Source organism: Rhipicephalus microplus, chromosome X (genome assembly GCF_043290135.1).
Source record: "Rhipicephalus microplus isolate Deutch F79 chromosome X, USDA_Rmic, whole genome shotgun sequence".
In the NCBI taxonomy this organism is placed as follows: domain Eukaryota; kingdom Metazoa; phylum Arthropoda; class Arachnida; order Ixodida; family Ixodidae; genus Rhipicephalus; species Rhipicephalus microplus.
In genome coordinates, this window is record NC_134710.1 from 68,889,857 (window position 1) to 68,902,456 (window position 12,600).

The 12,600-nt window shown below is 47.0% G+C and overlaps 1 long non-coding RNA gene across 1 annotated transcript; it reads right to left on the reverse strand.

Annotated features, from left to right (window-relative positions):
* Positions 1-1,659: 1,659 nt before the first annotated feature.
* LOC142775596 (uncharacterized) lies at positions 1,660-11,442 on the reverse strand. The gene is made up of 3 exons (XR_012886807.1): positions 11,092-11,442; positions 4,323-4,428; positions 1,660-4,197 (listed from the first exon to the last, which is right to left on the reverse strand). It is a non-coding gene; the product is annotated as an uncharacterized LOC142775596 (long non-coding RNA).
* Positions 11,443-12,600: the final 1,158 nt, after the last annotated feature.

The window sequence follows — 12,600 nt, forward strand, 5'->3', positions numbered from 1 at the left end:
CATCAAACTTGTACGTGGATTTGTTGAAGTCCACTCCCTCTCTCAGCTTGATTTCATCCAGCACGAGCGTACCACACTTCTCAACATCACGCTTGCTTGAAAAGAATGCCTCGAGCGCTTTCAGGACCACTTGATTGTAACCATACTCACAGGGTACACCTGAAAGCACCTGGTTAAGTCGACTTGTAGTTGGTAAGGGAAGCAAATTCATCTTGCGTATCAAATTGTAGGCTTTGGGGCTTGAAATGTGGAGAAGAAGGCAGTTCAGCACCCAACTTCTGGTGTATCGCACACCCTGTGGTCCCTTTGCTTCCATTTGTTTCAGAGACATCTTGAATGCTAGTTGTTGAAGAGGCGGAAGTGACATTAGATGCTCATTGATTGATGAGGATCTTTCGCTTGTCAATTTCTCTTTTAGTTCTGCCATATTCTTCATGAAAGACAATCTTGCAGCAGCTGCCCTGATGGCTTTCTTTTGAAGGTTTTTCACCTTTTTCTGTTTGCACACCTGCCTTTTTTGCTTCTGAGAATTCTTTTTCAAAAGCCTGTTTTTTTCATTGCGGCAGAATGAACACGTTGACTGCTTAGCTAGTGCCTGGCATCTGAGTGAAAAACCAGTGCTGCTTTGCACGTCGTATCCGGAGCATGCATGAAGGCTGTGCACTTTGTTTATCAGGTCACTAAGATCTAGCATGGCCTTAATGCTGACGCTCAGAAAAGCCTTCGCCTCGCGGCCTCTCGCACTTGCAGTTGCCACTCCGTCACTGCTTACAACGACGCACTTTTCGATTTGCGGCGCCTTATTTGCGGAGGTCAGTGTGAAAAATGCCGCAAACTTACCGCTGCCGTTTTCCTCAGTGATTCTTTGCCACGATGGTGGTAGCTCAACGCATTCCATTTCAGCAAACGACGGCGCGGATGGCTCGGGCATATCGTCTACCACGACATCGGCAGGAATTGTGCTGCAAGAAGCTTGTGACTGCGGTGATGCTGTTCCTTGGTCAGCGTTTCCATTGCTTTCTCGCTGCCGTTTCCGCCTCTTCTCCGCTGGCTTTGACAAGTACGAGGGCAAGTTCGGGAAGACTTTAGGAAGGGCACCCTCGACGAGACTCCACTTACCCCTCGGGATTTCAACAGTTTCTCCGTTGATCACGTGCACGTACGTTTTGCGAATGTCCTGATCGTGAAAGTGGATGGAGCATACCCTAGACTTCGTTGTGAGGTCTTTGTCTGCGCGGGGTATCGCCCTGTTCCAAGCTGCGCGAAGTCGCTCGTCGCTGGGAGCGGAGAAGAAATGCCGGACCGACGGGCTAGTGTCGTTCCGGTACCCGCTTGTACAGCCAGGTACGCAACACGTCGGCATGATTTGGTCGGCTTAGGGGCACCCACAGTCACCCACAGCACTGCATCGAACAAGGCAATCGATACGTTCAGGCAAACACATCGGTCTGAAAACGCGCACCACATAAAATCACCCGGCGACTGTCCGGCGACTGCCCAAACTGGCTGCGCAGCGCGGCTGGCGAGGCGAAATCCGTGGAGCCGGTTGCGACTGCAGCGCCAGTGGAAGCAGTATCGGTGGCCGTTCCGCGCAACGCAACGAAGTTTGTAAACTGAACCTATTCTAGTAACGTTGGCCCAAACAACGACGATACTTATAGCGCGAGAACAAAACGACGACACAGAGACAAAAAGGACACGAAAGACACGAGCGCTAACTTCCAACTGAGTTTATTGCGCAGAGCGCGAAAATATGTAGAGGAGACAGTAACCATGTGACAAAAACCATATGGCACAAAGAGCAGAACATGAGTAAAAGAAGACAAAAACAAAAAAACAAAAGCACAAAAAATTGCAAAAAAAATCTATAAGAAAACGAAACAGAAAGGTAAAGATAATATAACTACTTGCGCGCATCGAAACCTTCGAGGAACCTTAGTTCCTTCTCGGACAGAGCCACGGAAGGCTTGCTAATACAAGGCACCTGTTCGCGTGCCATCTGCGCGGCCTCGACAATGACTCGGGTGCGCTCATCTTTGTGCTTGTACAGCGTCGCTGTGTCCTTGAAAAGGTGCACACAATTGCACTCAGTGCAGTGCTGAGCAAGAAAACCATCTTTCCCGTTTCTAACATTGTTAGCGTGTTCTCTCAGCCGATCGTTCAGGCACCTTCCGGTCGTTCCGACATAACAAGCACCGCATGAATTAGGGTCCTATAGACAACTTCCCAAGAGCATGTCGCATACCTGTTTCTATGTTGAACTCTGCGTTCCGTTGATGACTGCGTTTTCAGGGGGTTTGTAGATTTGGTGAGGCTGAATAATTTGAATGGTGCCGAGAACAGGACACGAACTCCCACACGTTTTCCGATTTTCTTGAGCTTGTGTGATATCTGGTGTTTGTATGGAATCACGGCTGTCCTTTCACGTTCTGTATCCGTGTTGCTCGGATTCTGTCGCTGCCTCTGCTCTGCCTTATTAGTCCGCAGGATAGTCTCAGCCACGGAAGCGATAAACGCATCGGGAAAACCCAAAGCCTTAAGCCGGGAAACTTGAGCTTTGAAGCTCGCAGAGATATTGTGGGCGTATGACTTAATTAAGGCATTCTCAAGACAGGTTCGTGCTATGCCTCGCTTAACTAACTTGCTGTGAGCGGAAAAAAACGGACGTAGAGGTTTCTGCGTACTTGGTTCATAACACCAACAGATGTGCTGTGAGCTAAAAACCAGTCTTAAATCCAAAAAGCATAACTTGTCATTCTCGGGCATTTCATGTGTCAACACAAGAGGCTTTAAACAATCTTCGAACACACCTATCGTTTGACTCGCAAACGAGTGGAACATAGAAGAATTACAATTTAGAAGAACCAAGAAATCATCCACGTATCCGAATACTTTGATGACATGCGAGCCTTCTAACTTTTCCTGCAGTTTTTTGCCCGTTTTTGTCAATAGAAGATCACTAGAGGTGCTGTGCATGAGCCAATTGAAACACCCTTTTTCTGCAGATAAATGCAATGATTCTATTGAACGAAAGTAGAGGAAAGGTACTCTGCAGAAAAAGGGTGTTTTGAGCCTTATGAGCTTTGGCGCATCTTTTTGTAAACTTGTATAAGCTAAACACAGTTAATTAAGACAAAACAGTTCTGAGCGTTGTTCTTAAGCTGTCACAATGCACAACTAAATGTCGGAAAGCCTGTTAATGCACCTCACTGCAGGGTTGTTCATTTTGCAAATATAATTTCTGACGAGTCACATGCCAGCTAAGAAGTGATCGTGAGTCGTACAGTAGTTGGCAAATTTAGATTGATTCTGGCTTCCAGGGGTTCAAACAAATTACATTGTAGCCTCACAGGAGACAAGACTACCTGTCGAAACACTTGCTCTCACACCTTATGTTAACAATTTTTTTTTCATTTTTCAAGCTTCCATCTTTTAAGGGTCAGTTTAGTTCACCTGCACCAATCGGAACTGGCTGACAGCTGTGCACGAGAACTTGTGCAGCACGAGTTCAGCAGTGCGGCATCACTAGTGAATGACAAGGTGGTATCCTTATTTTTGTTCACTTAATTTAATGAGGTGCAAACATCTTGGCAAAACACGCCGCATTTGTAGAAGTGGGTACAGCACCTACGTCTAATGCTATGTTGTTTGTTAAGCTGTGCGTGCGGCTGCACCAAACCAGCGCCATCAGAGCAGAAGGTACAGGAAAGTCATGAACTAGTTTTGGTGCTGTATCTCTCCTGCGCTTTTTGAAATGAATAGCACGATTTAGAAGATGCCATTGCTGCACCACTGAAACGAATGGTGAGGTGTAGCCCTTTGTAAAATGGACCATGTGGTGCAGGCGAATCGAACAAACCCTTAAGCACACAAGCGTCTTAGCATTTCACCCCGATCAAAATATGGCCACTGTAGCTGGGATCAAACTTTGTGTTATTGAGCTCAACAGTGCCACACAATCTAACTAATAGTGCTACAGTTTCAACATTATTGAGGTGTAGATTCCATGCCACGGTAGACAGCCAATGCTTGTGGCAAATCTAAAGCACCCCTTCACGATATGTGCGGTAAAACATTCACAAATACAGCATTACATGTGTGAGGTTCGAAATGACCTGTTGTAGTGGACATTCAGATGTTTCAACGTGCTTGCAGAGTGGACATTCGGGGTTAGTTATCATGTCGTTGCATGGCAGTCTGGAAAAACAGGTAACATCACCAGATATCAATGCATGAAATCGATGCATGAAATTTTCCGAAGTAAACAAATAAACTCAGTTAACTAGTAAACAGCAGTATTTTATACATATATGTAATGGTACCTCGTAACACGTGTATAACTCAGGGCTGCTTCTTCACAAGGCATGTCATGTAGCAGGTTCCTTGTCCATTGTACACAGCTGCTTCCATGTCAGGTGGGCCAGGAGGCTGTGGCAGTAAAAGAAGTATTTCCCATTTATGTGACGCTTTCTTTGTCACACTAAAGCAAACCCAGACCCATAATTATGTGATGTTTCTCAAACGCGACTGCGATAAACTATTAACTAGTAGGTAACTAGTATTAACTAGTAGGCTACGAAGACACATGCGAGGCCCCCACAGGGGCGCCTGCGCAAGTAGGCGCTTGATGTGTAGCGACACCACGGACCCGAGCTAACGGGGGAGTTTTGACTCCCTCCCACGCCTAGCCGTGCGTGGCTTTGCCGTGTCCGGGGAAAAGGGGATCCTGGGGGTTGAGCTGACGCTGGGTGATTGGACCTTTAAGGCCCCCGGCAGAGGCAACACACCCCTTTGGCCCCGGCTTCACGTAGACGGCACCCCTGGGCTGACCCACCCAGGGGAAATCGGCAGTCGCCTTTTCCTATCTCTCTCCCTACATCTTCGTCTTTATCTCTTGCTATTTATCTGTCCTGTCTTCTACTCTCTTCTGTTAACTTCCAAATTTCCTGGCGGCAAGGGTTAACCTTGTGTAGTTACCCAACCTTGGGTAGTTATATCTGGTTATAGCGGCGATGTATGACTGGCGCCTTCAAGTGTTCTACCTTGTAGCGTCCCCCTGTTGGGCTCGGTGGTGGGGGGTCACCATTGCCGCCGAACATGAAATGCACCACATGGCAAAATCTTTCCCCCTTCTCAACGATCGGTCCCTGAAAAGGAACCGCACCGATGAAAGCTCCAAACGAACAGGAAGCGATTGTGACCACTTCCCACGCTTTCTAGTCATACACTCTCTGGAAGATAACGTCTCTGTTGCAGGACTGTCGGTTTTCCTTGCTAACCCTTGCTAACCTAATAGGCAAAAAGTACGACGCAAAGAAACTGTCATCCGGTGATCTTGTTGAAGTAAGCCAGAAACAGCATGCAAACACTCTCCTTAAACAGAAGCAGTTCGCACCTGGACGTGTCTATCTTCCATTTCACAACGTGATCTGATGCGAGAAACTGAAGCTGACCTCCTTGAAGGCTTTCGAGAGCAAGGCGTAGTCGCCATTCGTCGGATAACCATCAGGCGAAACAATGAAGAAGTGGTGACGCCTCATATAGTACTAACATTCAACCGCTCCATCCTGCCAGAATTCGTGAAAGCTGCGTTCCTTCACTGCAAAGTCCGCCCATACATACCCAACCCTAGAAGGTGCTACAAATGCCAGAAATATGAACATGGGTCGAATACCTGTCGCGGAAAACAAACATGTGCAAAATGTGGTGATCATGAGCACCCAATGGAGAGCTGTACTTCCACGCAAACAGAGTGCCCTAACTGTCACGGGCCGCACGCAGCGTGCTCGCGGACATGTGCAATTTTCAAAAAGGAAAAGGAAATCATCCAGATAAAAGTAATGGAAAACATCACATTCTCTGAAGCCCGGAAGAAGGTGTCGCTCTTCTCCGGAAGAACGTACGCTGACGCAGCGCGCCGGGGGGCCTGGCGGCGTCTAGCAACGGTGGGCAAGCAGTACAGCTTTGCTGATGCGTGCACATCTCGGCCCCACACCAAGCAGCCGCAGGCTGCACCAACGTTCGAAGTCTTGCAGGTCCACCTCCATCAGACCTCAGAGACAAAACAGACAATCCAAACCCCGCAGGTCAACCTCCGTGAGACCTCGGGGACGACGCAGACAACTGAGAGGGCACCTGTCCCTCTTGAGAAACCTCCGTCAGCCTCCGAGTGTTCACAGGGGGCAATGGATGTGACACCGGCGTCCTCAGCGTCTCCGATGCTCACGGAATCCATCCTAGTGAAGCGGAGCCCAACAGAACGCCTCAAAGGGAACACCCTCCAGTCCAGGCGCCTGACAAACGCGGCGAAGTCTGAATAACCCTCCTACCTTTCTTCCTTCAAAAAATGGCTGCCGAGAGTATCATCTACTGGAACTGCCGAGGTCTACTGAAGAACCTGGATGACATTTATGAAATACTTGCGCAACACCAACCTAACATACTTTGCCTGCAGGAGACACACTTAAACTCAACACACACTAACTTTCTAAGAAGATATGCGGTATACCGAAAGGACAGGCATGGCACTGCCCATTCATCCGGCGGTGTCACTGTTGTGGTGCAGAAAGCACTCCCGTCCCAAAACTTTACTCTGCTTACCGACTTAGAGGCAGTGGCAATACGAACCCTTATCTTTGGACGAATGACAACTGTGTGCTCATTATATATCCCTCCAGACTACCACCTGTCTACTAAAGAGTTTGAAACTCTAGTCGACCAGCTCCCGCATCCATTCCTCTTGGTTGGAGATTTTAATGCGCACAACCCCCTATGGGGATGCAGAAGAACAGATTCTCGAGGCTCCTTAATCAAAAACTTCCTCTTGTACTCCGGCTCCTGTATATTTAACAAAAAAGAACCAACGTACTTTAACGCAGCGTGCAACTCATACACAGCCATAGATCTTGCTATCGGCTGCCCTTCACTCATGGCAACCACAGATTGGTCTGTTATTCATAACCTCTATGGAAGTGATCATTTTCCTGTCTGCCTAAAACACACAGGAAGTACAAGTAAGACGACTACAAGTGTATTCAGGTTTAGAGAACAAGATGCTGACTAGACAAAATTCCGAGAACTTACAGAACTGTCGCATTCTTCTATTGAAAACCTAGACATTGATGACTGTGAAGCATTGGTCGTACTTCATATCACACAGGCCGCAGAGCGATCGATCCCACAGACATCTGACAAGACGACGCGAAACAAACGACGGCCCTGGTGGAATGCGGAGTGCAAAAAAGCTCGCGAGAACCAAAACAAAGCTTGGTCGAAATTTCGCAGGTACCCAACAACTGACAACCTGATGAATTTCAAGCGTGCAAAAGCAAATGGTAGGCGTATCCGACGAGGATCAAAAAGGCAGAGCTGGCAGTCCTTTCTCTCGTCAGTTAACTATTACACTGATACGCATAGTGTGTACAACACAGTAAAAGCACTTCAAGGGCACAACACTGATCCGGTCCCTCTCGTCAGTACTGCTGGTGATACGCTGGAACACCAGGCAGATGCTATAGGCCAACACTTTGAGTATATCTTCAGCTCAGCACATTATACAGACTCCTTTAAACGAAGCTTGCTAAGGAACGTAAGCCTATCCGCGATAGACGGCCATCTGCTGGAGGCTACAATACTCTGTTTACCATCGACGAATTGAAGGCAGTGCTGGCAACATGTGGCAACTCAGCTGCAGGCCAAGACAAGATTACATATGGCATGCTGAAGCACTTACACGAACACACCCTTGATGTCATTCTCTTACTGTTCAACAGCGTATTGTCCTCCGGGCGTCTACCCAAGGCTTGGAAAGAGGCAGTTATAATACCCATCCTCAAACAAGGAAAAGAAGCCACACTTGTCGCTAGTTATAGGCCTATCGCCCTGACTAGCTGCTTGTGCAAGGTATTTGAAAAAATGGTAAACCGCGGCCTCATGTATTATTTTGAATATAATGGCCTCCTTGACCGTCATCAAGCTGGATTCAGATCAGGCCGGTCGACAGCTGACCAACTCGTAGCATTCGAATCCTACGTCAGGGATGCCTTCATTCACAAACAACACTGCCTTTCTGTATTTTTTTTACTTGGAGAAGGCTTATGACACGACATGGCGTTATGGCATTCTCCATGACTTGCAATCTCTTGGAGTGTCAGGGAACGTGCTGAATACAATTCAAAGCTACCTCTCTGAACGTATGTTCGTGGTTCGTGTTGGAAATGTCCTTTCAAGGCGGTTTACGCAGGAAAGTGGTGTCCCCCAAGGTGACGTACTTAGCTGCACACTATTCATTGTAAAAATGAACTCCATAAACACTATACTGCCTAAAACAATTTCCTACTCTGTACATGTGGATGACATTCAGATCGGCTTCAAATCGTGCAACCTAGCCATCTGCGAACGTCAGATTCAGTTGGCAGTAAATAAGCTCTCAAGCTGGGCAGACAAAAATGGTTTTAAGTTTAACTGTGACAAGACTGTCTGCCTACTCTTTTCAAAACTACGTGGCATAAGGCCGTCCCCCAACATTTCAATGAATGGACACACCATTGCTACTAAGAAGGATCATAAATTTCTAGGTGTTGTGATGGATGAAAAGCTCAGCTTTGTCCCACACATCAAGCAACTGCGACTGAAATGCTTGAAAGCCTTGAACTTGCTCAAGATTCTCTCGCATCAGTCATGGGGTACAGATCGTGACTGTCTATTAAACCTTCTCAGTACTGTAGTGCTCTCACGTATTGATTATGGCTCGGTTGTGTACGAAAGCATCGAGATCCACACTTAAGATGTTCGACCCAGTGCATCACCATGGGCTTCGTCTGGCTAGTGGCGCTTTCCGAACCAGCCCAATAGCCAGCCTGTATGTTGAGACAGATCGGTGGTCATTAGAACGACGACGGCAGTTCACAAGCATCAAGTATGCAACCAAGGTGCTCTCTCATGTCGACCACCCATCTCGCGAGCTATTGCAGGACACATCAAACGCCCACCTGTTCTTGAGGCGACCATCAGCTACGCCAACGTATCCCATCCGAGTGGCCTCACACTTTGAAAATCTTAATATCATCATCATCATCATCATCATCATCATCATCATCAGCCTGACTACATCCACTGCAGGACAAAGGCCTCTCCCATGTTCCGCCAGTTAACCCGGTCCTGTGCTTGCTGCTGCCAATTTATACCCGCAAACTTCTTAATCTCATCTGCCCACCTAACCTTCTGTCTCCCCCTAACCCGCTTCCCTTCTCTGGGAATCCAGTTAGTTAGCAGCGAGCAATGGAAAGAAAAATGGTAGGCGTAACCTTAAGAGACAAGAAGAGAGCAGAGTGGATTAGGGGACAAACGCGGGTTAAGGATATCATAGTTGAATTAAAGAAGAGGAAATGGACATGGGCCGGGCATGTAGCGCGTAGACAGGATAACCGCTGGTCATTAAGGGTAACTAACTGGATTCCCAGAGAAAATCTTAATCCCGTCTCCAATCTTCAACTAAGTTCCCACAAGGACACTGTGGCACCATGGGAAATGCAAGCTATCAATTTTGACTTGTCATTCCTAGAGGTAGGAAAGCATGGCCTCCCAGTCACTATCGATCAGCATTTTATGTACTTGCAGGCAAAATACAGGTGTGCTGAGTACTACACTGATGCTTCCAAGTCCTCGGCCGTCGCATGTGCTGCATACGGCCCAGCGTACTCTGAATCTGCAACAATCAATGAACATACCAGCATATTTACTGCTGAGTGCTGTGGCATACTGTTAGCTCTAAGGCACATCTTAAAGAAGGAAGAACCAGCCTCCATCATATACACAGATTCCCTCAGTGCAGTGATTGCGTTGTCTTCCGCAAAGGCATATAAAAATCCAGTGACTAATACCCTTCTAAACTGCCTCATGTCAGCCTACAGATCCAAGCTTAAAATGATGCTATGCTGGATTCCGGGACACTGCAACATAGCTGGCAATGAGGCAGCGGACCGACTTGCGAAGTCCGCTGCACTCCGCCCAACAGTAGACGTAGTCGTCATCCCATATGAGGACTTGAGGCCGCTAGCCAGAAACCGAATGCGTTAGCAATGGCAAGAGGAATGGAACGCAGCAATTGACAACAAATTGCACACAGTAAAGCCAAGAATAGGTAGATATGCTCCTGAAGAAAAACGTAACAGGCATCAAGAGGTTGCACTGTGCACACTCAGGATCGGTCATACACATGCAACACACACGCACCTTTTAAGCAACTCTCCTGCACCGTGTTGTGAAAAATGTGGTGATGTGCTATCTGTCGTTCACGTTTTAATTATGTGCCCGTACCTTGAACCACAAAGACTGCATCACTTCCCAAAGCTATACAAATGCCACATACCGCCTCACCCTTTATTTTTTTCTTGGGGACGATCCCATGTTTCCCATAAAAGTAGTTTTAAAGTTCTTGTTGGATTCCTGCACTTAATTACATATTCTCACTAATCTCAGCCCTCTCTCAATCCTGAGAGAACCGCTGAGACTTCTTTACCAAATGTCGTGCAGCACGCACTCCTTGTCCTGACAAGGACCACTGCCGCCACTGCGTGACTTTTTAAAACCCATAGGTTTAGACCGTTTTTAACTCATCACGCATAGTCATTACACTTAAGTTTAATCTCTATGTCCCACTCTTTTATTCTTGCCACCCCGAGATTTTTTTCTATAATTGAACCAACGAAAAACCCTGTGTTTGGCGCTCTTTGGCCTGAATTGCCCTTGCGCCACTAAAATCTACCATCATCATCATCCCATGCGAGGCGACAGTGATTTAGTTTATTTGCCTTCTTTCATCGCAACGACCTGGTTGGTGTTACCTGGTGATAGAATTTCAGAATTAACTATTGAGTCAGCGACTCGTTCGCACGTGAAGCCGCGCCGCAAATAACGCACGTTTTTCCGGTAACAGATTAAGACGTTAAACAGTTTTAAAATTTATTATTGCAATGCGCTGCCACCGTGCGACGCCTACGCAGTCATTGGCAAAAAAACTACATATGTTGAAATGAACCAACTAGCCCTGCAAGCAACCGTTCTTTAAAAAGTGAAGTGGTTTCTACTCACCGGCCCGGACTTTCAACGGGTGTTCATCCGATGAAAGCTTCAACGGTCGCTTCGTTCCCGGAAGTCACTCGAATTCCCTTCACAAAAGCATTCGAACGAGACAAAATAAACAGAACGAAAAAGAGTGTGTCGCTCGACAGAAGCTCGAAATATTTACAGCGAAACGAAACAGTCCGAGATACATCCAAACGTACCGCGAGCCGTTACTTGCCGTCGCAACTGTTGGCCGCCGCAAACTTTGAAATGAGAATAATTATGTCAATAGGCTGCTGCTGACTTCGAGTCTGGTGGAGCAAAAACTACCACAAAAAATGATGACGCAGCTTACGTTTAATAAAACTACTTGCTAGAAGAACAAGTTGTTTTTATGTGTAGTGGTACACAAAGATGTAGTATTTGATCATTTTAAAACAAAGCTTGGTCCCGATGAGGGCGCCTCTACAAGAAAGTGCAATAGCGCGAGTGGCGAGAGAGGTTAGTAAATCCACTCCGTGTGTTTGAAGCAAAAACGCGCCGTGGTTGATTTTTTTCGCCCACTACGGGTGAGCCCTTGAGCTTGAGAGTTTCCGGGGCTTGGTGCGCCGCTCCCGAGTCACTCACTAGTAACTACCCCCGCCGTAAGGTTCCTCCAGTTTCCACACGGAGGAAGGTCCCTCCATAATTTTTTTACCCCCGCCGCTGCCATCAGTGCCCCTAGCGGCATCGGCGCGCCGAAGGGCCTGCTGGATAAATGGATAAATATGGCTGTACCCTTTAGATCGGGCGGTGGCTAGCACCACCAAGCCGTAATACTTAATGAACCAAAAACTAGATTTTTTTTTTTCCTCTTAAATAGTGAGGTTGAGGATTCGTGCTTTGCAGTGAAGGGTTTAATTTTCACTCGTGCCTTAACTTAAGCCACCAATCAGATAACCTCCTTCTAGTTAATTCTACCCACTTAAAGTCTATTTTGCCCTCCCTGTCCCTAAACCCCAGTGCTTTGAAAAACTCTGCGCCATCATCCTGAACTATAGGGTGAATCCTTTTTACAGAACATTATAAAGTGTTCGGCGGTTTCTTCTTCCTCTCCACACGCACTGCATACCGTGTCTACCCCTTCGTAATTGGCCCGATATGTCTTGGTTCGCAGTACTCTCGTCCTGGCCTCAAACAGTAGAGAACTACCCCGAGTATTAGATCCTTTCCTTGGCAATTTCCTGCTTCAAAGTTCGATATATCTCTAGTGCGGACTTCTTAATCATGCCAATCTCCACATATCGGTCTCAGTTTCCTTCACCTTCTTCTTAACCAATAATTATTTTTGGTTTAGCCCCCTGCTGTTTTCTAAGTATTTACCAGTCAATTTTCTGGTTCGCTTCCTCCATTTCGTATCGACATTCTTCATGTGCAAGTAGCTGAATACCTTCCTAGCCCAACGCTCCTCCCCCATTTCTCTTAATCGCTTCTCAAATTTTATCTTGCTGCATAGCTTCTCTGCCCTCAAATGATGTCCATCCCATATCACCTTGT